Source organism: Aphelocoma coerulescens, chromosome 2 (genome assembly GCF_041296385.1).
Source record: "Aphelocoma coerulescens isolate FSJ_1873_10779 chromosome 2, UR_Acoe_1.0, whole genome shotgun sequence".
NCBI classification, from domain to species: domain Eukaryota; kingdom Metazoa; phylum Chordata; class Aves; order Passeriformes; family Corvidae; genus Aphelocoma; species Aphelocoma coerulescens.
Genome location: NC_091015.1, coordinates 45,183,816 through 45,209,742, shown reverse-complemented (window position 1 = coordinate 45,209,742; position 25,927 = coordinate 45,183,816). Strand labels below are relative to the sequence as shown.

At 38.6% G+C, this 25,927-nt stretch overlaps 1 long non-coding RNA gene across 2 annotated transcripts in view; it reads right to left on the bottom strand.

Moving 5' to 3' along the window:
• The window catches only part of LOC138105713 (uncharacterized), a 165,847-nt gene that overhangs the window by 118,631 nt on the left and 21,289 nt on the right, over positions 1-25,927 (bottom strand). The window contains exon 5 of one of the 2 annotated variants that reach the window (XR_011148633.1): positions 15,550-15,611. The exons of the other annotated variant lie outside the window; for it this stretch is intronic. This is a non-coding gene — a long non-coding RNA (uncharacterized lncRNA). Of the gene's footprint in view, positions 1-15,549; positions 15,612-25,927 lie in introns of those variants that run through there. 2 annotated transcript variants of the gene reach the window in all.

The following is a 25,927-nucleotide window of genomic DNA, read 5'->3' as shown; positions in this document are numbered from 1 at the left end:
TAAACAATTTACTGAGAAGCGGCTGTGTTTGCTCTGAGCTGTAACTGGTTCCACAGACGCCACATAAAAGAAACCCACATCAGTGTCTGGCAGTTTATCTCACCCTGAGCCAGCCAACACGTTTTCTCTCTGAACCCCAACGTGTCCGTTGCACAGAGGAAGGACACCTGGGGATTCTGACCTTAAAATTAGATCTGCTGCACTTGGGAAAACCCACCCTCATAGCCAGGCCTTTCTTATTTACCATCCAAATGTTGCTGTATCTCTGAGCTTTGCAGACTGCTCAGGCCTCAACAGACTGTGAGCAAAATTGGACCCAATGTGAATTTGCAGTAACTCTCTCTGCAGCGCTTGATTCCCCTGCCTCCTGCAAAACGTCTCTGAGGACTCACACACAGCCACCATGCAGATCAATAACTTTACAGTATGAACAGACGGAAACTTTCCCTTCTGGGAACAGAATAAGGCAAAGTCAATTAATGTACAACAGAGAGATGAGTAATTGAGCCAGGAGTATTTTAATGGGTTATACCAATCCAGCATTTGCATTTTCAAACTGGTATGTACCTCCTGATCCAAAACCACTTGAAATCAATTTTTAAAAAATCCCTCTGAGGCTGGGAGAAGTCATTGTCACTTTTTAGATCTTGAAGAATGCTGCATTGAATCTTCAATACAAAATTTAAACATAGGACTCCACTCACTGCATTTTCTTTTTTCTTTTATGTGTAGACTTGCAGTGGCATAGGCCAAACTTCCCAGGCACATATACTCAGTTCTCGGATTTTCCCTTCAAAAATACCAGGGTTTCTGGTACCAGAGCTTGACTCTTTAGTGACCAATATGCAAACACTGAGAATTAAAGCAGTAAATTGGCAGCAACTGCCATCAGAAGTCAGCATTTCATATCACGGATTCTGAGGTGCCACAGGATTTTCCTTCACTAGGGAAATGAAACACTATCTCAGGCATGGTTGCACAAGGGAGAGGGATGTTTTTCAAGGCCTTGTTCTCTGTTGCAGAACATCTGGATTCTTTGAGACACCTGCTCATACTAAAGAAGCCCCAGCAGCCGTGGTGAACCCAGAAGTAGCAGTTCAGACACTCTGAGATTGAGATGCTTTGGGAAGGAGAGAGAGATTCTATGTCAATGTATGTGACAACAGAAGTACTCATTTTTTGAATGTGGTGGGAGGATTCATGTTTAAGTTATGATCAGGTTCAGAGATGTGCAGAGAATATTTCATTTTTTAAAGGGAGACTGTCCTGACTGTGACAGAACAGCACTGTGGAGGAAAGCATAACCCATTCCCTGGCCTTTGACCATGCTCTGTGTGACAACTCCTGCACTGCTCCCACCTTCACCTTTTACTTGTTTGCTGCATTTTACATGCTCGCCAACATTTTCAGCAGCTGTCTGTGATTCCAGCTACAGTTTGATGCTAAATACAGTAAGTATCTGGGAATAGTAAACATTTGCCAGTAAGACAGGAATAACAAAAAGATTTAGCAAAGAACCCTTAATGAGAACCATGGGACATGTTACAACTCTGCTGAGGATGAATGTGCTTTGCAAAGGCATTTGCATATTGTCACTCCTCCCAGCGTGGCTATTTCCTTAACCTCTTTTTAGATTGCAAACACGATAGGGCTGTGCAAAATTTCATCGAGGCTTATCCCAAATTGAGGATAAAATGATCAATGACTAAAACATGACTCAGGCGAAGGAGACTTAGGGCCTAATTTTCTTCTAACTTTCAGTAAATTTATGCCTGTATAACAATTCTACTGACTTCTGTGGTGTTTGCTACATTAATGTAAGCAAAACCAGAAGCAGACTCTGACAGCTTCAAACTCATCCCATGTAAGAAGTCAAATCAAGGAACTTGTGCTTGTTTAGTCAACAGCTGAATTTGATCCTTAGGTTGCTAACAAGCTATATAAACTATATGCCTCTCTAAACTTTATGGGAAGTCCTCTGAAGTCAGCAGACATTCAATTGCCTTTTGCGGTATTAGTGGAATGAAGGGGACCAGAACTGTCAGGGATAAAGATGTAACCCACTCTACTCAATATGCCTAATTATGACAAAAAACTCACCTCACTCTCTTCTGTTTATGACCCATAAATCACGCAAGTATAGAAGGACGACCATACCCTTTACAGGAACAGAGGAAATTTTAAAGGTAGTTCATATAAGCAGTGACATCATATATTCTGCTAATGCAATTTACATAATTTACTTGTCAAGAGATATTAGAGTCCCACAAATGCAAAATGATTTGTGTTTGAGGACACTGGAAGAAAACCTTCTGAAGTGGTACCATGTTGTGGGTAAATGGAAAGTTATCACTCCGCATTAAGCAGTCACTGACTAAAGGTTTTGAGAGGTTTTTAAAAAGCTGCCTTTAGCTAAGGAAGCCCATGTTGTTTAGCTTCCCAAATATCAATGAGACAAGAAGGAGTTTAGAGTACAGGACAGGGGCTTTTAAACCTTGTAGGGCTCTGAAATGTTCATAGGAGGCACTGGCAGGAGGAAGAGCCTGGGAAGGTTTGCATGCTCTGAAGGCAGGGTTTGTAGAAAGAACACATTGCCTAACCTTTAAGGGTTAACTCGAAAGAGGTTGCACGTAGGCTGCTTTACATAAATCTATCAGCAGTACAATGTGTACTGTGTACATTCCTGGCTCCAGGGAAGTTCAAGAAAAAACTTCTTTGAGTTACAGAACATCACCTATTTTCTTCTCTATATTCCAAGCTGTACTGCATAGTATAATTTAAAATGAAAAATACTGCTCCTACACCACATCCTCTGACATATTAGCAGAGGAAACCTACATTTGTTCCTTTGTTATTAGAGACCCTGGAAGCAGAATCCAACTTCATGAGTTTTATGGTGATTGTTTGAGATTCTTAGCTTTCTTGGCACTGGGACTAATGGCATTCTTCCATACTTAAAAATTCCTTTTACTGTTGAATGAAATGCAACAAGTTGTCAGTGCTAAAATATTACCTTCATGTCCATCACAAGTAGGGTTATTTTTCTGCACATTTTTGAGTAGTCTGGGAAATCAATTGGTAATTAGGGAAATATGTCTGTTAATATACCTATAATGTAATTACTGTAATGCACTGAGTAAAACTGAAAAGCCATCCTAGTAGATTTCTGCACAGAGCTACTTTCTCAATCTTCTTTTTATTGGAAAGACCTTTCATCAATAATCCTAATTGTAAGTATTTGCTTTAGGCTCCTCCTGTTCCCAGACACTTAGTTTGGTTGAAAAGTGGCTGCTATATTTTGTGTTAAAACTTCTTGTGGTCTGGCTTTCAGTACATCTCCTTGAGTAGGTAAACATGACAGAACAAAAGTGCCTGGAAATGCAAACAGTCCCTGAGTTATTATGCCTATTACTTTTTATTAGTAGTAAAACCAAAAGAAGCAAGGAACAGTTCTATTTATGCAGAGCAGTTAGAACATAAATAATATTAAAATGTTAAAACTATAAAACTACTTATGCCATATTAATTTAATTCTAATAAAAAGTAGGTTTTGGTCTTGCCTCCATGACAGCAAATGTGGTGCAGCTTTGCTTTCATCCAATATTTATACTCAAAAACATTTTGGTTTAGGAAATAAACTAGTGATAAAAAATTACAGTCTCAGAATATTGGACTTTGACTAGTCCCCTGCTGCCCTTTATACTATGTTTCAGTAAAATACAGTACATCTTGCTGTTTTATTTCATTGTTTGTGGCCCATGCAAAATCCTATTGTCCAGCTGCCCAACACAAATGAACAACAAATCAGAACAACCAGAAAAGCACAGTGACTGATTAAACTAGGTCAGAATTTTTGCCTGCACCGTTAGAAATATGACTTTATTCAGATTTTTGGTACATGTTTACATCACCTTGAATGGCACTGAGGAAGCCTGCTGATGGAGCATTTCATTTTTAAGTGCTACAGACAAGCAAATCATGCCAGCTCTCCTTAGCACATATTATCAAGTTGCTTGGTTCTGTTGATTTTTTTTTAATTATTCCAAATTAGCAGGGTGATCCTGCCTGGGATTAAGCAGCATGTAAGTGAACGAGGAGAACTAGAGTTCAGAGCACACATTCGAGCTAGATGAGCTCATTTGGACAATGAAGCCACCTCCAAGCAACCTCACTGCAGCATCAGGGCACCCCAAAACAACAGGCTCCCTACCAGCATATCCATGGTACTCTAATCCCCCTCCTCACTGCAGCAATCTGCTGTCAGCCTCAATTGAAGTCTTCCTCTCCTGTTTTAGCACCCATGATCTGGGAGAGGCCAGAGACTGGCCAAGCAAACTGTGGGGTTATACAGAGGGGCCATATAGTCCATTTCTCATCCACTCCCTCGGGGTGAAGAGTCTAAAAGACTGGTTACCTTTGGAGTAGGTTTCTGGGGATGTTTTACTGCAAGGGGGGAAGAATTAGCTGCCTCACCTGACAAAGTAGTATAGGGAGTCACAGCAAGTGGACTTTTACTTTCCCATCTTCAAAGAATAGTTTTGGACAAACAGAATTTAGCCATAATTTCATCATGTTGTCAAGTCAAACTTTAGGAAATTGACTTCATGAACAGAAGAACTAATGAAATCAGGTTTTTATACTTATCTGTGTCTTCCTTCTCTCAAAACTTCTCCCAGCACCAGACTCGTAGATTCTCTTATGTCTCCTGTCTCTATCAGGCAAGAGACAGCACTTGTTCTGTTTCTGGCTATAAATCCATCTCCTGAGAAACAGGATGATGCCTGAATTTTACCTTTTTTGACTTTTGGCTCAGCACAATCATTCAGCTGAGGTCCCTCTCCAGTACCCAGACAATTCCCATGAAACTTTAAAAGTACAATAATATTTCAGATCTACCCTTCCATCAAATTTGTTTAAAACTGGCAGCAAGCTCATAGGTCATTAGGAGGCTACTGATACAGAGACAGAGCAATTTCATTATTCCATTAGCTGGAACTCTGTAATCAAACCCTCTGCACAATCATGAGATTTGTTTACAGATCATAAGACTTTGGAAAATAATAGACCATGGTTTCTTTCCAGTTTCGACATGGGATGAAAATAAAGACAAATATTACACTGAAAAAAATTTTAGAAGGAGAAGCTAAAATGGCAAAATATTTCAGATCTAATGGCACTAGCTTAGAAAACACACTTATCGCCTATCAAAAAAGACTTTAAAAATACAGGAAAGCTTTTTGTCTTAAGCAATAAAGTACAAGAGAAGCTTGAAAGCTAAACAAAATATATCTGTATCCTTCAAACAGAAGAAATAAAGGGGAAAAAATGGATAAACTCTGTCATGTTTTATGTAGTCACAGTTCTAAAGGAAGTTTCTAAAATTGTAAGTAACTTGTATCAGGTAATAAAAAATGACATCTCTGACTGGTTTTTAAAAAGTTTCCCAGGGGAAGATGCAGAAAACTACAGCTTCATAAGTCTGATATCATTAGGGTCAAAATTGGTACAATCAATAATAAGGAACATGGGCAGTAGAGGTGTAAATAAATATGATACATTGGGACAGCTTCTGCAAAGGGAAATCATACCTCACCAATCCATTAAAATGTAATGAAAGTGTTAACAGTAGTAAGTGATCCAGCTGAGAAAGTATTTTTTGATTGAAAGAAATAGGTTTGGCAAGATCCTTCACTGAAAGCTTTTAAAGACATTAAATCAATGTGGAATAAAACTCAAAGTATTCTGATGACTTAATAATTGGTTAAAAGACAGGAAACAATGAGTTAAAGTAAAGTAGGGGTTTCCTCTTAGAGGAAGGTTACCAGATCCTCAGGGACCCACGGGCAGACCTGTGTGTTTCAACATATCATAAATAAGGTGGAACAGGAAGAGAATGGAGAGGCTGAGAAAGTTTGCTAATGACACAAAGTTTTTCAGGATCCTCAGAACTGAAACAGAACAAAGTTACAGAAGATTCTTACAATGCTGAGGGACTGCACAGTGCAGTATCAGCGAAATTAAGCACTGACCTGCACGAAGCCATGAGCAAGCAGAAAAAAAATCTTAACTACACAGCCAGAAGTATAGGCTCTTCACTAGTATTGACACTAGGAAAGATTTCTTGGAGTAATCTTGAATACTACTTTAGAAATGTCTGTTCAACATTCAGCAATACTCCAAAAGGCCAGTAAAACATTAGAAACTATTAAGAAAGAAATAGCAAAGAAAATGGGAACATTATTCTGCCTCTGCCTTACTCACCTGTAATTTTGAATGCTGCACATATTGAATACTTTAATCAGCCACCTCAAAAAAGTTACAATAGATTCAGAAAAGGCATTGTGGATAAGGAAAAAGCTGATCAGAGGTGTGGAGTGAGTGCCATATGAGAAGTGAGCAGACAGAGAAGGAGTTTTCAGCTTGGAAAAAGAAATTACTGAGAGGAAGAGCAATGGACAGTCATGAGCAGTGTAGATAAGGTGATCAGGGAAAGGTCATTCATTCAATGACTCTAACAAGTAAAACAGAAAAGGGGATGTACTTTCCCATACTTAATTACATCATGGAAGGAATGAGGAAAATATAAATGAGCTTAAAAAATCCACTGGAAAATTAATTGAAGAAAAGCGTATCACAGAGATGCAATCTTCTCAAAAATTCCCTAAACCTGATACCAAGTTTCCATTCTTTACTTTCCTTTATTACATTTCCACTCCTGTCTCTAAACAGTCAGGACACTGGCCTTTTTTTCCACTTTTATGTTAAACAGCGGAAAGTAAACATTCGCCACATGCGACAAGTCTAGGACCCCTAAATCTCCCACCACATCCTCTCCTTCTTCCATTCCTCTCCAGCAGTCCATCCCACAGTATGGTCTTTTCCTCTCCTCTCAGCACCTTGAAGAGCAGCAGCATTTTTACACTGTAAGGAGAGCACTATTCACACTGGCTGGAATGATCTCTCATTATCTTTAGCTGATGTTCACCAAAAATATCAAATGTTGTTTGGAGGGAACAGATGGCTAGATTGAGGATCACATTAGCCAATAAATAACAGCAGCCTTACCAAGCCAGCCTAAATAGGAAGTGGATCTTCAGAAACCAAATTAACTTACACTTCTGCATGGCTTTAAGAGTAGACCATCAGCCTTCTCATTTAAAAGTCTGCCTCTGATCATGAGGAGAAATGCCCTTCTGGTTTACAAGAATTGAGAACAAAGATGGATTTTTCCACACATATCTTTCCCCTTCATTCACTTCAGTCCTAATGAAATGTATGAAGTTTTTGGTCTGTATCCATGTAACTTGGTGCAACCATACTGTGACAGCTTTCTAATGTCAGGAGTTGGTGCACTAGCCCACACTACAGAATATGAGCAAGGGGCTTACTAGAAAACACAAATATACAGCCCACTCACCTGGCACGTACTGCCTGCTCTGTAGAAGGCCAAGGACCAGGCTTTCTTGCTGTGTTCTTTCTTGCTGTGTTTGCTCAGCACCTGAGTCCTGGTTATGCAGCATACAACAAGAGCATCTATAAATTATTTCATCTGTCTCATACCTCTTAAAAAATACAGAACTTCCTTTGCCCGCTAGATGTGACAGTAACAATGAACGCTCAAAATAATGTAGAACTTGAAATTTCTAAAGCCAGTTCTTTAAAGATATAAGAAGGTAAGAAGAAGCAGACCAGCCTGCACCAGCTGTTCCACAGACCGCAGGTAACTGCATGAGCAGCATTGCTGACAGACAGCACTAAGCCCATCAGCTATCAATTCATCCCTACTGTACATTCCTCCGGGATGAAAAACTAAAAAAGCATGTAAGATCTGCAACCCTGAGGCTTCTCTTTGTGACACCCCTGCTAGTTCTTCCTCTTTTCTTGTGTTGTAGCTACACATAGAATCATTTTCATGACATGGTGGAAATTCCCAAGTTCCAAGTAATCTTATTTTGCTTTATCTGTCCCTTTTTATTTCTGCAAGTCTTTGGGGATTCTGAAATTACTTTCTGACAATTCAAGTATCCTGGTTTTTGGTTTTCAGCTGAACAAAATGGTAGCAGTTGATAACCCACGCTTGATTCGTTACTGCTGCTCTGTAATTTTAGAGTGTTAAATAGAGATGAGATTGACTATAACCTAGATGAATTGAGAATTTTAGAATTTAGAATTTAGAATTTAGAACTTTAGAATTTTTTAGTTGTGGTTTTCTACAAATTTGTGGGATAATAGAAGCAGTAGTGTTGCATCTAGAACCTTACTTAAAAGCTTGAGCAGTGCAAGTTCCTGACAACTATCCTATATCCAGAATCAGGCATTTATGTACTGTGTGTGAAGTGTATAGACTTGATATGCAGTCTCCTTTCTCTCTCTAGTAGAATATGCCAGAGAAGAATAAGAATAAAAATAACAGTTAAGGACAAGTACAAGGATTTTTCCAGCCAATATAAACAAATTAATGCCAATTTTCCCTGTGCCACCAGTATTTTTTTTTTTTTACTTGGGCTATATTTCTGCCATAGGAAGAAGATTTTATAGCTTTCTCAGTTTACTATGATGACATTATACAAGGTCATATCAGAAGTCCATCTTTCCCAATACCATATCTCCAACACTGAATAACAGTGGATACTAAAAGAAAGGGTATGAGAGATGGTTGAGCTGATTCCCTGGTATACTTTACTGGCTCCCATCAGAAGCTGATTAAAGGGCTTCTTGATTCAAATGTTGCAATTGATGACTGTGGTAGCACAATCTCTTTTTTAACCCATTTACACTTCAGCTTTCATGCCATACTGTCTCAAAGACACAAGCCCAGTATAAAACACTCTAGTCATCCTCTGAGATTTTTTCCAATGTCTAAACTAGATTTGTATATTCTTTCTGGTGCATATATCTGAAACGCCTTAGGAATCATGTTCCTGATGGTTTAAAAATTCTCCCACGTCTCTTGCTGAGAATTATTCCTTAAAGTATGTACAGAATCTTTCTAGCAGCTTTCTCCCCCCCATCCCCATCCCCATTGCTTTCCAAGGTAGCATTTTACAATCTGCACCACATCCAGATGTCACAACACCCATAACCTCCCATAAGCTTCTCCTTATTTATTACAACCAAATGGTTTCCTGTGATTGATAAATATGGGTAGCTTTGTCAAGCAATAATTTTAGGATTTCCCATAATGTATCTCAAAGTGTCTTGACCCAGACTGAGGGCACAATCAGGTTCTTATCAGAGACTGAGTGCCTTGAGAACTAAAATGGACTCTTCAGTTTTAGGCAAGTCCAACTCTCCAATGTTTCCACCTTCTTTTTGATATTTTCTTTTACACAAATGCTTTTGTCCTACATTTTTAATTGTGGTGCAGAAGTCTTCATACTTCTGTGGTACTCTTTCATAGTGGAGCCTCCTCTGCCTGAGCTAGCAATGTACTTGACAATGCCAGTTCCTGGAGAACGAGCGACTGATGGAATAAGGGCATCTCCCAGCTGCCTTCCTTCCTGCTGGTCCCAATTGTTTGCAGCTACAGACTGAAGAACTGTTTAAACCTTCCCTAGTTATCTTCCACTTTTGAAAAGAGTTTAAACTCTAATAGGGTTTTAATTGTACCATTCTTCCAATCTGGCTGTTTCCTCAAATTGCTTAACTCTAGGTAAGAGGGCATCTCGAGGCTGACAAAAACCTTCTGTGTTCTGATTCTGAGTTTTAGGTGATCAGCAATATGTACCATAAGGTGCTTTTGTAACAAAAAGATGTGGCTTGTGACAGGCTCCCCCCAGTGTACCATATCATCCCCTCCGGAAACTGTTTCTTCAGTCAGGGCATTTCCCACAAGCACCTAAATACAGAAGATGATATTGGGTCCATTTTCTTTGCACAGGGAGCATGACTGGGAAAAGGGCTTGTATTCTTCCTTCTCCCATCTCCCTACATTAAAATTGAGTCCAAACCAGAAAATATACATAGGTGTCAATCCTGAGCTGCCAGAATATAGGGCATGTCTCTAGCTTTACTGACAACCTTACCACAGCCAAGACACACATTCCCACAAGCACACTCACAGACAACTATCTATGTTTTTACCATATAAAGGTTACTGTGGGGAGCTGGATTAAGAAGTGATTTTAAAGTGCCCATCACTGGTCTCTCTAAGTGGCTTTACTCATAAGAAACAAAAACTGGTTCTTGTAGGTCAAATACAACAATGGACAAATTTTTAAGAACTCTGAATGCCTAAAAGACATCAAATAGCCATTAGAAATCTAAATATGATTTTGCAGTCTCTATTTACTGCCGTTGTGAAATAATTTCATACAAAATAGGCTCCGCAATTCCAAAACTGAAACTAAAAATAAAGTTTTTAACAACTCTTTCACCTGAGAAAATCCATGGAGAATGCCATGCCCATTTTACACCTGTGGTTTTCTTGGATGTAGTAAGCACTGACATGATCCCTTGCTTGCTTGAAAACTAAACATAAATGCCTCACTTCCTATTCATAGGTCACTTCCAATGAATATGTCACTGTGGGTACAACACCTGGCTGGTAAAAGCAAGTATCCGTCTCAGAGACATTTTGGACACTACTGGTTTTCATCTCAGGCCACTGTTGGCAAAAGATATCAACATTTACTTGAACTCAGATTCTTATACATACACTTTTCTGTATCTGAAGAATGGAATTCTGGAACTTACAGCAAATACAAATCAGATTTCAGATTTAAGGAGCAGGTTCTTTGCCAGGAATCACAGGCCTGACTGCTAGAAAATAACTTTGATTCTCTTCACCCAGATTGTGCTCTTGCCCATTGACAACAAGATTCACAGGGGACACAGCCTCAGAGGCCTGGATAATAAACCTTCACTGTAATTCATTACTTTTTAAAAATGTTATCCTAATGGATGCTAATTCTGTGGTCTTCCCTTCTGTGTGAGGGTTACTGTGGTCTTTGATCAAAGATAAAGCCTTTGCAAAAATACAATGGTAAGGCTCTCACTTTGCTGTAATTCACTTTGGTGCCATGAGTAGATTTCAGGCAAATGCAGCTCTATAAACAAAATAAAAAGATGGCATTTCAGCAGCAATATGTAAAAAATATACTGGGTAGAAATACTTCAGAGAAGCAGCCTGCTTAGTTGTAAAATGAGTTTAAATTAGGCTTTAAAAAGGATTGCTAAATCTTGACACATATATGAGCAGCTTATTATCATGCAATTGTGCAGTAGTTGCTTGATCTTGTTACTGATGTGCCACATATGAATAAGTGATTAATTACCACAAAGGCTAAAACAGAGCAGAGTGAGAGTACTGTAGCTCACCCTGAAAGAGGGGCTTAAACACGTTTATTGCCCTTTAAGTGCATTTCATTAAGGCCAATTAAGGACTTTCATGTCTTATTAGAAAAATGAAGTAGATTTATGAGGTTTTCGTAGGCTGGAAATGCTGGGGCTAGCAGATACGAAACTGTGCAGAAATACAGTGGTTATAAGCTAAGAAAATGATATAAAGATACACAGAGGAATAATTTCACTAAGGAACCAGATCACATGAAGGTGGTCTCTGTATAGAGGGAAGGGGGGGAAAAAACCAAAACCAGAGGTTGAAATTCATAACATTTCCTATCAGACTCACTCCCTATAATTTTATGGGCAATTTTGCTATCCAGCTCTCTTTGGGGTCTCATTTTCTTCTGTTCCATATAAAATTCAGGATGACAGGAAGGGCTGCCATTCAGCTGAGCAGAATTTGTTCCCAGTGGGCACACCTTATTGCATACCTGAAAATAAATGCACAGGGCAGGAGGGAGCAGATTTGTTGACCACTACACAGCACAACTCCCAGCAGGTCTACATACCTTAATAATGTTTAATCTTGCTGATAGAGATTCCGTCAGGGCTCCTTTGTCGGTGTAACTTTAAGCACTGACTCAGAAAAACATATAAACATATGCTCTAGTTAAAGTTGATTGGAGGATGTGTTTTAAGTTTTTTGCTGAATAGGAGTGAGGATAAGCACGCACTTAAAGTTAAGCTAAGTGTGTGCTTCAGCATTTTGTTGTTTAAAGAACTACAAAGGTGAAAGCCCATACCTATTCATCCATACTTCTTACTCAGAGTTTCTGCATTTCCTACCTCAAACCAGGGGTGTCTGGCTGCTTGGGATTACTACTGTATTCCTTTAATTAAAAAAATAATTTTAAAAAACCCAAATCCACAAAACTGGATTTGAACAGAAATAAAACATTTCTATCTGAATAATCCACGTGTACTCAGATCCATAGGGCCAAGAAATGAAACATGAATGCTGACCTTCTTTTCTGAAATCATGCTGTTCTTAAGGTAGCAAGAAGGAAAAGAAAGGAATGGAGTAAAAAAACTCAGCAGCATGATATGAGGACAAAGGCAAACTTTGCTTTGACTCCGCAGAGTTCTGAAGGTTTGCGTCACAGCCTTCATCTTATTTGAGCATAATTTAGTCTATAGAATTTCCTTCCTTGCTTTATTTTGAAAGAAAACTTTAATGGGAGGTTATAGAGTACGTATCATTATCCTTGGGGACTGTGTCTGTTTCAGCATCATCCAAGTTTCTAGGTCCCATACATACAGTATCTGGGCAGCTTTTTTACATATTATATGCATTTATGAATTTTTAAAAATATGCATTATTTACTCAGTGGACTGGAATAGCAATGTCAAGTGGGGGAATATGTATTTATAAATGTTTTTAAAATGCACATTATTTACCCCACAGACCAAACAGTTCCAGTCTACCATGTATAGTCTTAGCCACCTAATTAAAAATCTTATGAAACTTCTTTGAAAAGCACTTGCAGTACAAATGCAGCAGCAACTTTTGGAGCTTTATTATCTCAGCTCTTTTTTAATTTTTTTCTCCAAAATACACAAAGCATTTAGACATATTATGGTCTAATCACTTGCCAAATTTCATCTCAAATAGAAGCTATATAGGAATTTTACAAGCACAAAAAAAGCATCAAAAACAGCAGATCAGCTATATTCTGGGGGAGGATGTATGGGGGGTTTGCTGCACCGATATCACTTTAAAACAAACAAACCGATATTTTTTAATTTGGTGAAAAAGAATTAATTCCCACACTGAGATTTGTTTGTGCCAAACCTTAGCTGCTCCTTTTAATGAGGTTTTAAATAATTTTTTTTCTGCCAACTTATTCTTAAAGGGGTTTGTACCAAAAAAATTGACTATATACTATCTACACAGTCCAACCACTACTGATTCAATTCTTCAGGGATGAGAGACCAAAACTACATATTTTGTAAAATTACATGATTAAAGAGAAGAAGTAAATGCAACCCCAGCACACATCTGTCATTTGTTGTCCAAATACAATTTCAAATAAGGATAATGTTTCCATGTTTTGTTCCTTAGGTTGGATTTCCAAAACAAATGATGACTCATATATCTTTTCAGTCTTTGAGAAGGGATTTATTGATGTAAGAAGTGATAAGCATCTGCCTCTGCTGATTTATACCAGAGTATGAAAGGAGTATAAAATAAGTGTTGTGCATGTTGAGGTTAAAATGAAAATCTCTTGATTCTGTCCCCAGAGACAATTCAGAGCACTTCACAGAGCATCCTGAGACCATGCTGCAGCATCACCCTGGTTTTTGGGGCAGGAGGGCACTTCTACCCAAGTGGTCACAGCCTTCTTGAGCGTGAACATCAGCTCCCCACAACAAGCACAGCCAACACAATCTGTATGTTCTCTGACTGTGGTCATTTTCACAGCCTACAGACATGAAACATCTTAAAAATAGATTTAAAGGCCATCATAGGTTAGAACCTTGAAAGAAAAACTTTAGCAGTCCAGGCTACACAAGAGGTTTATGACTAGCTCATAGGCCTTTATGCGGTTTCAAAATGATAAATGTTTACCCGTGCATAATGCTGCTAGAATTTGCAGTTGCTGTCAAATGTAGAAAAATAATCCAAACTATATTTAGAAAATTAACTTTTATTTCAATTTTTTTTTTTTTTTACTTATTCTACATTCCAACTGAAAGCAATTTACTTGTTAGAAATCACCAACAGGTTCTTGTGATAAAGCTCATTAAAACAGCTTGATCATTTCAGGAGGCTGAAATTTTTCTATTTCAGCCTGATAGCAAAAATATATTCTATAAACAAAGATAGCTGGTATTAATAATATTAAAATTGGTACTAACTAGAAAATAAATTGATAGACTTTTTTAAATAGTAATGACTATGTGACGCGCCATTATATTTCTGAGGTTTATAAACTATCTTAATTCTTAAAAGATTGGGAAAGGCATTGTTCAATAGTATTCTGAGTATGAAATTTATGTGTAAATTATCTTCTGACATCTTACTGAAAGCTGGCATTGTGGCTTGGCACAATACCATAGCATAGTTCCCTGGTCCAAACAGAATTTGATGAATTGTCGAAAAGCCACTTTTTCTTTGCCTCCAGTCAGAAAGAATAACATGGACACTGGCCTTCTTCAGAGTGTTTCCAGCTCCAAACAGAAATGTTGTTGAAAGTAACTTCTAGTAAAAACTGGAGATGGACTGGATATGTAGTAGCTCTGGATGTGGTGGAAGGGCCTGGGTAGGCAACACTGCTCATGGCAGGCTTTGATAAATGGTGTGACAATGTCTCTGATGTGGTGAGAGCATACCAGTGCTACTGGCTGTGCCCACGGGGCATCAGTCACACAGCTGCACTGTGCTGCTCCCTCCTGCACTTCTGCATTCCTAGCTGTATAAAATATTAGGGGGTATGAGACACCAGAAGCATGAGCTAAAAGAGAAAAGAACAAATGCAGGTGTAGCATTGACTTCATTCCCAGCTACTCTTACAGCCATGCTGGTGTTCTGTGACATGAGATGTCCAGCTGGGACAAACAACGGTTCCTCTATCCCAGTGTTCTCAGAAGTCTCATAACTGATAATATTGACAAAAGTATATGAGTCCCCATGTTGCTCATCACCCTCAGAAACACTGAAGGTCAGGCTGTACAGTGCTCTGAGCAACCTGATCTAGTTCAAGAGTCCCTGTGTCTCACAGTGGGACTTGGACTAGATGGCCTTTAAAGGCCCCTTTCAACCCACACTGTTCTCTGATTCTTTGATGCCTTGACTGGCCCAGCATCCACAAATGTTGATTCAGGCACATTCTTCTTTATACCCCTTAAAAATTTGCTTACCAGCAAGAGGACTGCTAAACAATCCCTTTCTCTATCTTCTCACTAAAAATTCTTTCTTTTAGAAACATTCTCATATAACATCTATAAATGCAACTTCGTAAAACTAGAAGGGTTCAAAACAAGTTTTGCATCAAGCTCTTTTAGCCAGTTTTCCTGCCTTTCTCAACATACTCACGTGTGGGTGCAGTGAGCTGGAGCTATACCAATCCATAGATAAGCTAGAGAGGACTCTAGAGGAAAGAAATGTCCTTTGAAAACTAGGCTTCAGATGGGTATTGTGTCAGGGGGGCAAGAGCCTGCTCACAATAGAGGAAACCTTTACCTTGCTCACCCCAGCATCAGGCAGATGAAGTGACAAGGAAGTTTGACCCAGAGACTGACAGGTTCTGGTCAGCTGGTATTCTCTAAATCCAAGAGAAGAAAGGCAGAAGAATATATATTAATGATTAAGGGTTGTTGTCACAAGGTATAAAAACATTACACTAATAAACTGCAAGAAAAGACAGTTTACCCCTTCAGGCACTCTCCAGCAGTGTTTCTATTGTCCTGGAAGTTTCCCCACTAAAATCGCCTGCTGAACTTTCTGGGTGTCAAAGCTAAATACCCCCAAAGAGAAACAACCACCTCATGTAGCTCTGCTGTGACACTTACCGTGGATTAAAAATCAGCCAGAGCCCAAGCAGAGCCTTGCAGGCATGTGGGCACAAACCAGAGATGACATTCTTCAGGCCACAGCCTGCGGGGTTCAGCCACATAAAAGACATACAAGTGTGTTATCACATTCAACTTGAAAATTTTCCTGGCTGAGAGGAGATGGTTGGGTTTATAGGGCTGAAATTACACGTGCTGTGCTCTAAAATGAAAACCATGCCGTGCCAAGGAAGGGGAGCACCCACCCTTTCTCCACCAAAGAGCACTGCACGAGCACACACGTCCTGGGTGGAGTCTGCAGGAGAGAAATGCATTCCTCATAATCAAGGGTAATTCGAAAGGCAAACAGTGACCAGGAGAGCATGCTATCCAGCAGAAGCCTAATCCTGAACCCAACTCCACAGACGGTTACACAGCCTGCTGCAATGCCAGGGCAGATGCCAGGGAAGAGACCAGCCACAAACCGAACAGACAGACAATCCAGAGCTTGGCATCTGGGTTCTTCAGCTGCCAGCCTTGCCTCATGAGTAGCCACAATGGTTGGCTCTAGTGCAGAAAACAACAGAGGAAGAGGCTAAAGAGGTCTATGTGCCACACTGCCAGCATTGGGAACAGGCAGTGCCAAGTGAGTATTGCAGTTTCATGCATGTGCCAATGTGCTTTGGAACTGCTTTTACATTTTCAAAAGTAACAACAGAATTCCTGCATAAAGCAAGACAAGCTCTAACATCAAGCACATTTTCCCTTCCTTTTTTAGTTTTTTTTTGTATATAAATTTCTTTTTCACTTCATTTTGTTTGCCTCACATATACACTTCAGACAGCTGTGGCACAGGAATGGCCTTTATGCCTTGCGCTCCATACTGATAAAATATTTGAATCTACAGGAATACGTGCACAAATCAGTTAATTTCATAACCAAATGACAAAGCCCCAGCTTGTAAGCCTCTGTTTTACAACATGAGCAATTACTCCAAAAAGTAGCTGCATGAACCCCTGTGTCACTGCATGCTGAGGAGCAGCACGGCACTGTGAGTAAGGGGTTCACAACCTTCTCTTTAAAACCCTCTTCTGCCCTGTTTACACCAAATTGACACTTCAATCAGAAGGAAATTTTTTTTATATAAATCATTACTTGCATGTTTATTTTGTTTGGAAAGTTTTTAGGCTATTAATTTGCCAAATGAGCATTTCTAAAAGTGTGTATTTGGACACGTATATATATATGTGCTTTCCCACATTTGCCATCCAGCAGAGTTATTTAATTTAGACATTTTTGTTTCCTAAAATAAGTGCATTACTTTGTGTAAGATCAGGATAGTGAGTTCTGTTGTTCATATCTGAGAAAACAGCCAAAAGAAATTGAGATGAGGAAGAAGCCTACAAAAGGGCTGGCTGCACCAGTTATCCACTGAAGGCTTTCGTTTCTGGAATGTCTTTTAACATAGGAGCCCTGTTCAGTTATGGGGACTTCTCTAGATGCTGATAATGACCAAAACAGATTACTGTGAGACCTTACAGTGACAGATAAAGGTATTCTAAATGATCTCTGTTGCTTTGGTGCTACCAGGATGGGATCTACTGGTGAAACATAAAGACTGCATCCTGGGGTTGTGATGAGGGGCTTTTGGTGTAACTGAAATGTTGAGTAGAATAAAATGCCAGTGAAGGCAAAGTAAGAAAGGGCTGAAACCCTTCTGTTATTTCAAGGCTAGGCTACAAGCATATGAATTAGTATTTCTCCTGGGAGCTTCTAGAAGATACATCTTCACCTATAAATCTCACCCACTAAGGGTATCTACACCACCTCCCTTCCCAGGAATTTATTAGCCTACTTAATCATATTTTCTCTTTGCCACCTTCAAGCTCTTTGCTTCCTCTCCTCTTAGCCTATTCTCTCACCCACTCCATATCTTTAGACATTTATGGAAGCGCTCTGTCAAATCACAGCAGTAGATCTGATTTTCAGGGCATGTCCCAGCCATGTTCCATTAATTATATCTGCAGTTTTACAAGTGCTAATAACTATAGCCTTGCCATCAAGCAATTGCACATCATGTTTTTAGTGTTTTTATTTGCTCAAAATTGGCCTCTTTGTCCATTAGTCCAATGTGGTAAACTCCACTGATAGCTCTCAGAGAAGACTTAAGAAACTGAATCTCAGCTTTGAATGTAAATAGAACCAAGTTCCAACATATCCTAAAAATCCTACTTCTGATTGACACTAGATAAATCACAATATATTCTGAGTCAACAGGAAGCTGTGAAGGATTTTACAAATTTGATCCATAATGTTTTAAAGAATAATATGGTGTATGTGCTGGCTTTCTAACAATATGTATAGTATTTTTTATCTGTACAACATACAAGCCCTTTGGCATTTGTTTTCTGTCCCTGAACACAGCCATTTTTCATTGCCTACCTTTTTATAGCTGTTCTTGTGTCATTATTAATTTTTCCTTTGTTTTTGATATAATAACAGGAAAAAGCAGGTGCCCTCTATCGGGTCTTAGTGGACTATTTGGCTTACCAGGTTTTAGTACCATGCTTCAGGGCAGCTACAGTAAAATAACATGAAACCTGAAGTGAGACTATTAGATCTATTTCCTTCTCAATTCTCACCCCTTCTTCCATTTGCTGTAAGGCTAAGTGTAGCCCTATGATGAGTAAAGTTCTGACCCTGCTGTCACTGAATTCAAAGATATCACCAGTGTAAGCAAGATCAGGTTCTGCTGATCTGCTTTTGAAATTATAAAGTCAGTAGATTTCTATTTACATGTATGAGCTTGACTTGTCCAGCTCTGGAAATCCAATGTATGAGATTCATCATATTAATTGTATACTGCTTTTGTAGCTTTAATTTACTTTTCTCCCTCTGATACATTGGGTACAGGTCACTATTGCATGCAAATGTGGAACTGCCTAAGACAGAGTTTTGTGCTAATATCGTTTAATCAAATGTTCCTAAAAACCTAGTTCCAAGTCCTCAGCTGGTATAAATTGCTGTAACTCAGTTTATTACCATGACACAACAGCACTTTACAAGCATTGACATTCTGACCCCTTTCCCAAAAAGAGATAGCCAGCTAAAATGCTGCTGCAAACAGGGGCCAAATGTTTTCCTCCTTCATTACGTGTGTAAGCGGGAAAAGAGGGACAGGTCAGAAGGAAACACTTTACACCGTTATTGACACACAGAAAAATGTCTCTTCATTACATTGTGATTTACCAAACTTACCCATGCAGGTAACAAAAGCAACCATCTCAACATCCAGGATGGCTACTCTTTAGTTACCACACAGCCTTGCATTCCTTGGGATATGGAGGATATTGTGGATTTGAATTGGGCTGGATAACTTAAGTCCAACTGCAGGTAGTAGGTCCTAAGAAGCAGAGACACGGTGAACTACTCAGTCCTCTGTGTCCCCCGGGGAGGCTGCCTTGACCTGCATTATTTCCACACTACCTCACTCTACCCCAGTAGACCTGCAGCTCTTCAGCACAGTAAGCAGCTGTTGAGGCAATGAGTTTATCCTATTTGCCCCTCACAGGTGACATTCCCTCATTTTGCCACTGCTGAAACGGCACCTGTCAGGAAGCCTTTGAGATGGGCAGGCTCAAGGGCTAAGCACAGGTGGCAGTCTGGTCCAGGTGCTGCTGCTGCTGCCCACATTTCATGCAACAGTGCCCACGTGGTCAGGGCTCAGCTAATGCACCCTGAGTCTTCAGCTGCTGTTCCCATCTATTTCTCTGAGGTGGGACCTGTTTTACAGCATGAGCAAAGTGATGTTTCATTAATTCACACCCTGAGTTTAGCAATGATTTTTGGTCACGTCTCTTACTAAGGCAATAGATGTTATAAGCATGTACTCTCTAATTAATGCAAGATCTTACAACTAAACTGTCTCCTAGTGTGCCTCAGACACGTTTTTCCCCAACAATCTGAAAATGTCAAACTTAAGGTAAGACAAAGAATTACATTGAATTTGGCACAGAACAGATAATTTTGGCTTAAATGGCAATTTCACTTCATAAAATCTACCCCATGTATGAATGGGAATTTTACCACTGATTCCTAGGACATCATCCTCAATTTTTCAATGATGTGTTATACTATTTATGAATTTATATGCACAATCAAATATATCTCCATTACTATAAAATAGAGATATTATTAGATCCATAAATTGGGTCACATTTCTTATTCCATACTTTTAAATTGTCCTTTACCGCAGAATTACATTTCGTAATTTGCTGATTTGATATAAATACATTTCTGTTGAAGCAAGGTTCCCTCTATGTGTGTGAGACCCTGGGTTTCTGTATGCAAAGTCCAGCCCACCTCTAGGCTTTTAAATACTGTCACTGGCTTACATAGGTAGTGGCAAAGGAAAAGGTGGTGGCAAATGAAAAGGGCGTGCAGGATACGCCATATTTATGGAGCAGGATCCATTTTGAAGTTCAGATATATGTCCAGGTCACCTGCACTAAGTCTTCACATCTCTATTGAGATGGTTTAGTATGTTTGCCACCCTTATTTTTAATATATTAACTTCATCCAATCTGGGAAAACCATAGCTTCCTACTTTGGCTTTTTCAAGGTAAAGAAATCTGCTTTCCATCAGTAGATAAACTTTGTTAAGGCGAGCAATAAATTAACAATTACAAAATCTATAGAGATACGAATACTTAATTGAAAAATTTACATTAAACCAAGAGCAAAGTAAATTTTAAATTCATGGTACAGACACTCCCATATGATTATGCATTAAAAATGGTTATACTATAGGATACTGATCTCAAAAAAATCATAGGATTTTCTTTACCCCTTCTATCCAGCAGATCACATACTATTTTTCAACATGCATAAAAGTATGGGAATCTTGCTTATCTTCCATGAACAAGTGTGAGAATCTTATCAATGCTATAGCTTATAAATGTTTTATCAGCTCATGGCAAGTATGTACTAGTAGAGACCTGCTAGTACAATCAACAGTAAGATGCTCAATGTAAGATACTAAGATAATAAAATCATACTGGAGATGTTTCTCTTCATAACTCCTGAGCCAAATGTTGTTCCCATAGAATGTCCATTAAATTCAGTGACCTGAATTTAGACCAGGAAAAACAGAACATAATTTTGACTTGGCAAATTTAAACTAATTTTATAGTAGACTAGCAGACACCATAAGTAACTTAATTTGAGGAGGCTCTTCTCTTGTTTCTAGTTTCACCTGAAATGTTGTCAGGAGATTCAAACTTTATGAGTCATTGGATTCACATCTAAAATACATAGAATAATGCAGCAATACCCTAAAAAGCAGAACTACAACAACATACTCCATTCTGAATTAGATTTACATGATGTATTTATTTCTCTAGTTTTAGCACTTCTCTGTGCAAAATCAAAGCCTAAATATTAAGCTGTGCTATGTTCCATGACACTTTACTTACGATTCCGTTCTGTTCTCACTTGTCCAGCCATAAATATCTCTTCTTTTCCTTTTTCAAGTCAACAATACAAATACTTACTGTATATTTCACCTCATAGTTTCAGTACTTGTATAGTCCTTACATATTCAATCAAATCTTTTCATTCATACTTGTTCACTAGTATTTATTCCTTTCATTCTAGGCTTTGGTTCTATGCCTGCAGGGATTTAGCAATGCACTCCTTAATGTACACATTTCTAGTACCTTCTTGTTTGAACACTGTCCGAGGCTGGTATTCATAAAATGTTAATATTTGGTTCAGACTTAGGAGAAATACATTTAACACTGATCTAAAATTTGGAGCAATTTTATCATTTTATAAAACCAAATTGTGGAGCACCAGCGACTTACTGGCCACATTTGTGTTTACTGTTTGGGATGTTTGAGCTCTTCCAAGTAAGTACAGCAGCCTAAGTTAAGATCCTGGAACAGTTTTCCCAGGGAAGTGGTCACAGCAACAAGTCTGTCTGAGTTCAAGAGGCACTTGCACAACACTCTTAGGCCCATTGTGTGATTCTTGAGATGTCCTTCACAGGGCCAGGAGGGCATGATGAGACTGATGGGTCCCTTCCGATGTAGCATATTCTGTGGATCTGTGATTCTGTGATTCCATGATTCTATGATGGAAAAATGCTGGCTGTAACCATGCCTTTTTTTTTCTAAGGAGAGCTGTTTTCCTTAAGTTCATACACTATGGAGCTGTTTTTCAGCTAACGAGTACTGGAGACAGGCTAACAATCATCCCACAGTCCTTTCAAACTCAGGTGGAAGCTCAGGCCAAAGCTATGGGTCACTGCACTGGCCACTCCCTTTCCATGAAGGCCTGGCAGGAGGACTCACATCTGCACAACCCTTTCACCATCCCCACCTTAGCCAAGGAAGCCTTCTGAGAGGACCTTTCCCGTGCATTTTATAGCCTTTTTCTCTGCCATACAGGAAAGAACAGCATTCACATACCTGATAAACAGTCCCATTAGCTCATGCACAGCATCTTTCCTTAAAAAGGAAACCCATCCCTATCACCTTGCAAATAGCTGTGCAGAACAGCACCCTACGACTCAGGCATGACTGAGCTACTTTCACTATCAGCCCTGATTATTATCACCATGAGGAATGATTCCATTTCCACATAAAATAAAAATTACCCTAACCTTCAGCCATAGCATTAGGGAGTGAATCAATCATATTTTCCCCTTCACATTTCTGAGAACATATAGAGGAAGAAATAAAAAATTAAAAATATTAGATACTGCCTTTTGACTTGACTGCTAACACAATAAAGCAGCATCGTAAACTGAATCATGGAAGTCTGCAGTCTTCATTGCTCCCTTTGCTGGTATTACTTCATGGATATTGGAGCCCTTAGGGAAACTGGAATATGAATAAAGATTTTTTTTTTAAATCAGCCGTTTTTTCTTGGTTCTGTTTCTAAAAATAATGCAGTTTGCAAAAAAACAGAAGGTTTGGTTTATAACACAAACAAAATTGTTACATTCTGAATGGGTTGTAAGTACCTGATTCTTTGCCTTTTTACTCATCCCTGCTAAAAAAAAAAAATCTGCAAATCCATTTGCTAACCAGCTGCACCTCTGTACTGAACAGATAACAACCTGTGCAAGCCAGGCTTTGCTGTGAATCGGTGCTGATAGGCCTGAATCTCATAGCTTTTTTTAAATGCTAATGACAAGAAACATTTCCTAAGCCAAAACGCTCTTGTAGATCTGTCTACTTCTATTATGACTGATATTTGCTTGTAAGTACATAGAACACTTGTTCACTGTGCCTTATCTGCTATGGTGCAGCATGCTGACCTACATACCATTCAGCACAATATGATGCACAAACATCTTCTAAATAATTTTTCATTTTCGACTTAAAAACAGTAGAGGCAAAATAGGATTGCTGCAAATCTAACAAAGAGATGGCATTATTTCCAAATAAAAATGTGCATTTTTCCAAAGAATTTATTTGTCTAGCAGCATGAAGTTCATACATAGCAATGCTTAAAAAGGGTGTTGAATTGCGATTAGGAAGGAAGGACTTAGGAAGAAGAACAAACCACATCTTTTCTACTTACATAGAATAATTAAGCTAACTTATTTCTCATAACAATTAAAAGTTCAGCCTTTCTGAACCATGTTTTCGCAATGTCACTAAATGCTGCTGATATAAGAATGCTGAAATAAGTGTGATAATAACAATAAAGAATGATGGATAGAAAAGGATACAGTAGCTAAGGGAACAGAAATGATAGTCTATTACCTGCCACTGTCAAGCTAAACAGAAGTACAGTATTTATGATTTTTGCTGTGATGCCTGCTATGTTGTATAAGCCTGGTCTTTATGATGATACTTGTCTACTGAATGAAATAATTAATACATCAGTTTTTATTGTTCATAAATATATTTCTTCCCAGTGGCCAGACATTATTTATATTAACAGTAGCACAGCCTCATATCTATCAAAAGCTTGTAGAGGAAAATGTACTTTAAGAGCTAAATTTTAAGAGTAAAACAGAAAATCTCCATCAATTCAGAGCATTCCTAATCAATTTGTATTCTGAAATGTTAAAGAAGGGCAGAAAAAGAAGCCTGCTCAAATAATAGAAAAAATTGAAATGCTTTGCCTTAGCAGGATACAGTAGTCCTAACTCTAAAATGTATATAACTATAAATGACTTCTACATTGTAAAATTGGGTACATAAACCTAAATTAAAGACATTTTTATAACAATCTGGTTTATACCCACACTGAATTGAGAAATATATATTGCCCTGTTATTACCTCTAGATGAAAAGAGAAAACCCCAAACCAGTATACAAATTAGAGGAAGCATCAATGTTTAATCATATAAGAATTTTAAACTAATGACACAACATGTATGTACTATTTATTAGAGTTCTAAGAAAGTACTTAATTTTCATATTCACAGTCACTGCAATTCTTTTGTTTCTGGTGAAACAAATGGTCCAGGAATCAGCTTGATTGGAGTTTTAAACTGCAAAAATGAAAATAATTTGGGGACCAATCCAAGCTGCAGTGAGGTCAATAGAAGCATTTCCACCAATGCCTTGGAGCCCTTGGTCAGCCTGTTGGCTCTTTTACCCCAGGCTGTTATTCTGTTGCTGTATTTTAGAACCAGTGAATGATAAGGAAAAGTAAAATACTTTTACCTATTAGCCATTGATTTATTTTTAAAACAAAAGGCTACTTGTAAATTCGTGTCCGAAATGGTCAAAGCTCACATCCTATTTTTGTTTCACACTATGTACCTTCTTGTACACAGTCTGAAGACAACATCTCTCAGACAAGCCACTGACTTCTATTAAAGTCGCAAGCAATGTCTTGACTCACATAACTTATATATCATTAATGAGAATAACATCTTTTAAATCCACAAGTAGCTTTATGAGTCCAACATATAAATGGCTTGCAGTGATGTGGCTTCCAGAAATAGATTGTCAGAGACACTGATACATCTTATGGCATTACCCTGCAATCGATGCTGCTTTTGGTAGATTTAACTCTATAAGGTGGATTTCCCATTCACGTATCAGAATTGTTTTCCGGGTTCCTTTTTAATTTTGTAATATCTATCAGAAAAACTTTGGGCCAGACCTGCACCTACTGTTCATTTAAATAGGGGGTACATATAATTGCTACTGTGCTCAGTGGTTATGAGCCATGTGATGTTAACAGAAGCATAGACCAGGGATCAGACTTAACTATGCCATGTCCATGATCCACGTGTTCCACACCAAAATCATGCACTACTAGCTTAGCTATAACTAAGGTTCAAATTATTCCCTGTGCTCAGAAAAAGCCAGTCTTGACAGATTCTTGATGAATTGGGCTTCAACATTTTATACTGGTTTGTGTCCCACCCAAATCCACAAGGAGAGTGTGAACCTAATCTGAGATGAAGTGCTCAGTGCAGCAATCAGGCTGAAGTGTTTCTACTCACACATGTGTCCAGCTTTGGCCTGCAGTGGCACATGGGTGCATGCTTGCATGTAAACAGTGTGAGTAGCAGGCAAATCCAGGCCATGAGTGCCTGAATGACCTTGTAACCACTGGCATAATGCTTATGATCAAGAACTATATTAACAACAAAGACCCCTGCCCATATCTTATTGTATCATGTCAGATGGATACTTCATGGTGTACATTGGAATTGTCTTCTGAGCCCAACAAGGCTTGTGTGACTTTTAATTTTTTGTTTCCAAAAGGAGTAACAGAGAGGAAGTCTCTAAGATACACATTGATAAAGTCCTTTCTCATATTCATTTCATTAAACACACACATATCTGCAACAGAGGTTGCTGTGACGCACCTTTTACAGAACAGCATGACTTGTAAGGGTTACAAGTCGTATTCAGAATCTAATGGGAAATCCACAAAGGAATGATGGAATAAATTTCACGTATCTCTCTTCATCTTTGTTTAGGCCAGCACATAATATGGATTATTTCTCTTTCAGCTATAGCTCTTCTGAAACACTTGCATTATTCTTAAATGTACACAAAACACAATTTTCACCCTCTAGCACAAGTACATGAAGTAAATATTGCTATTC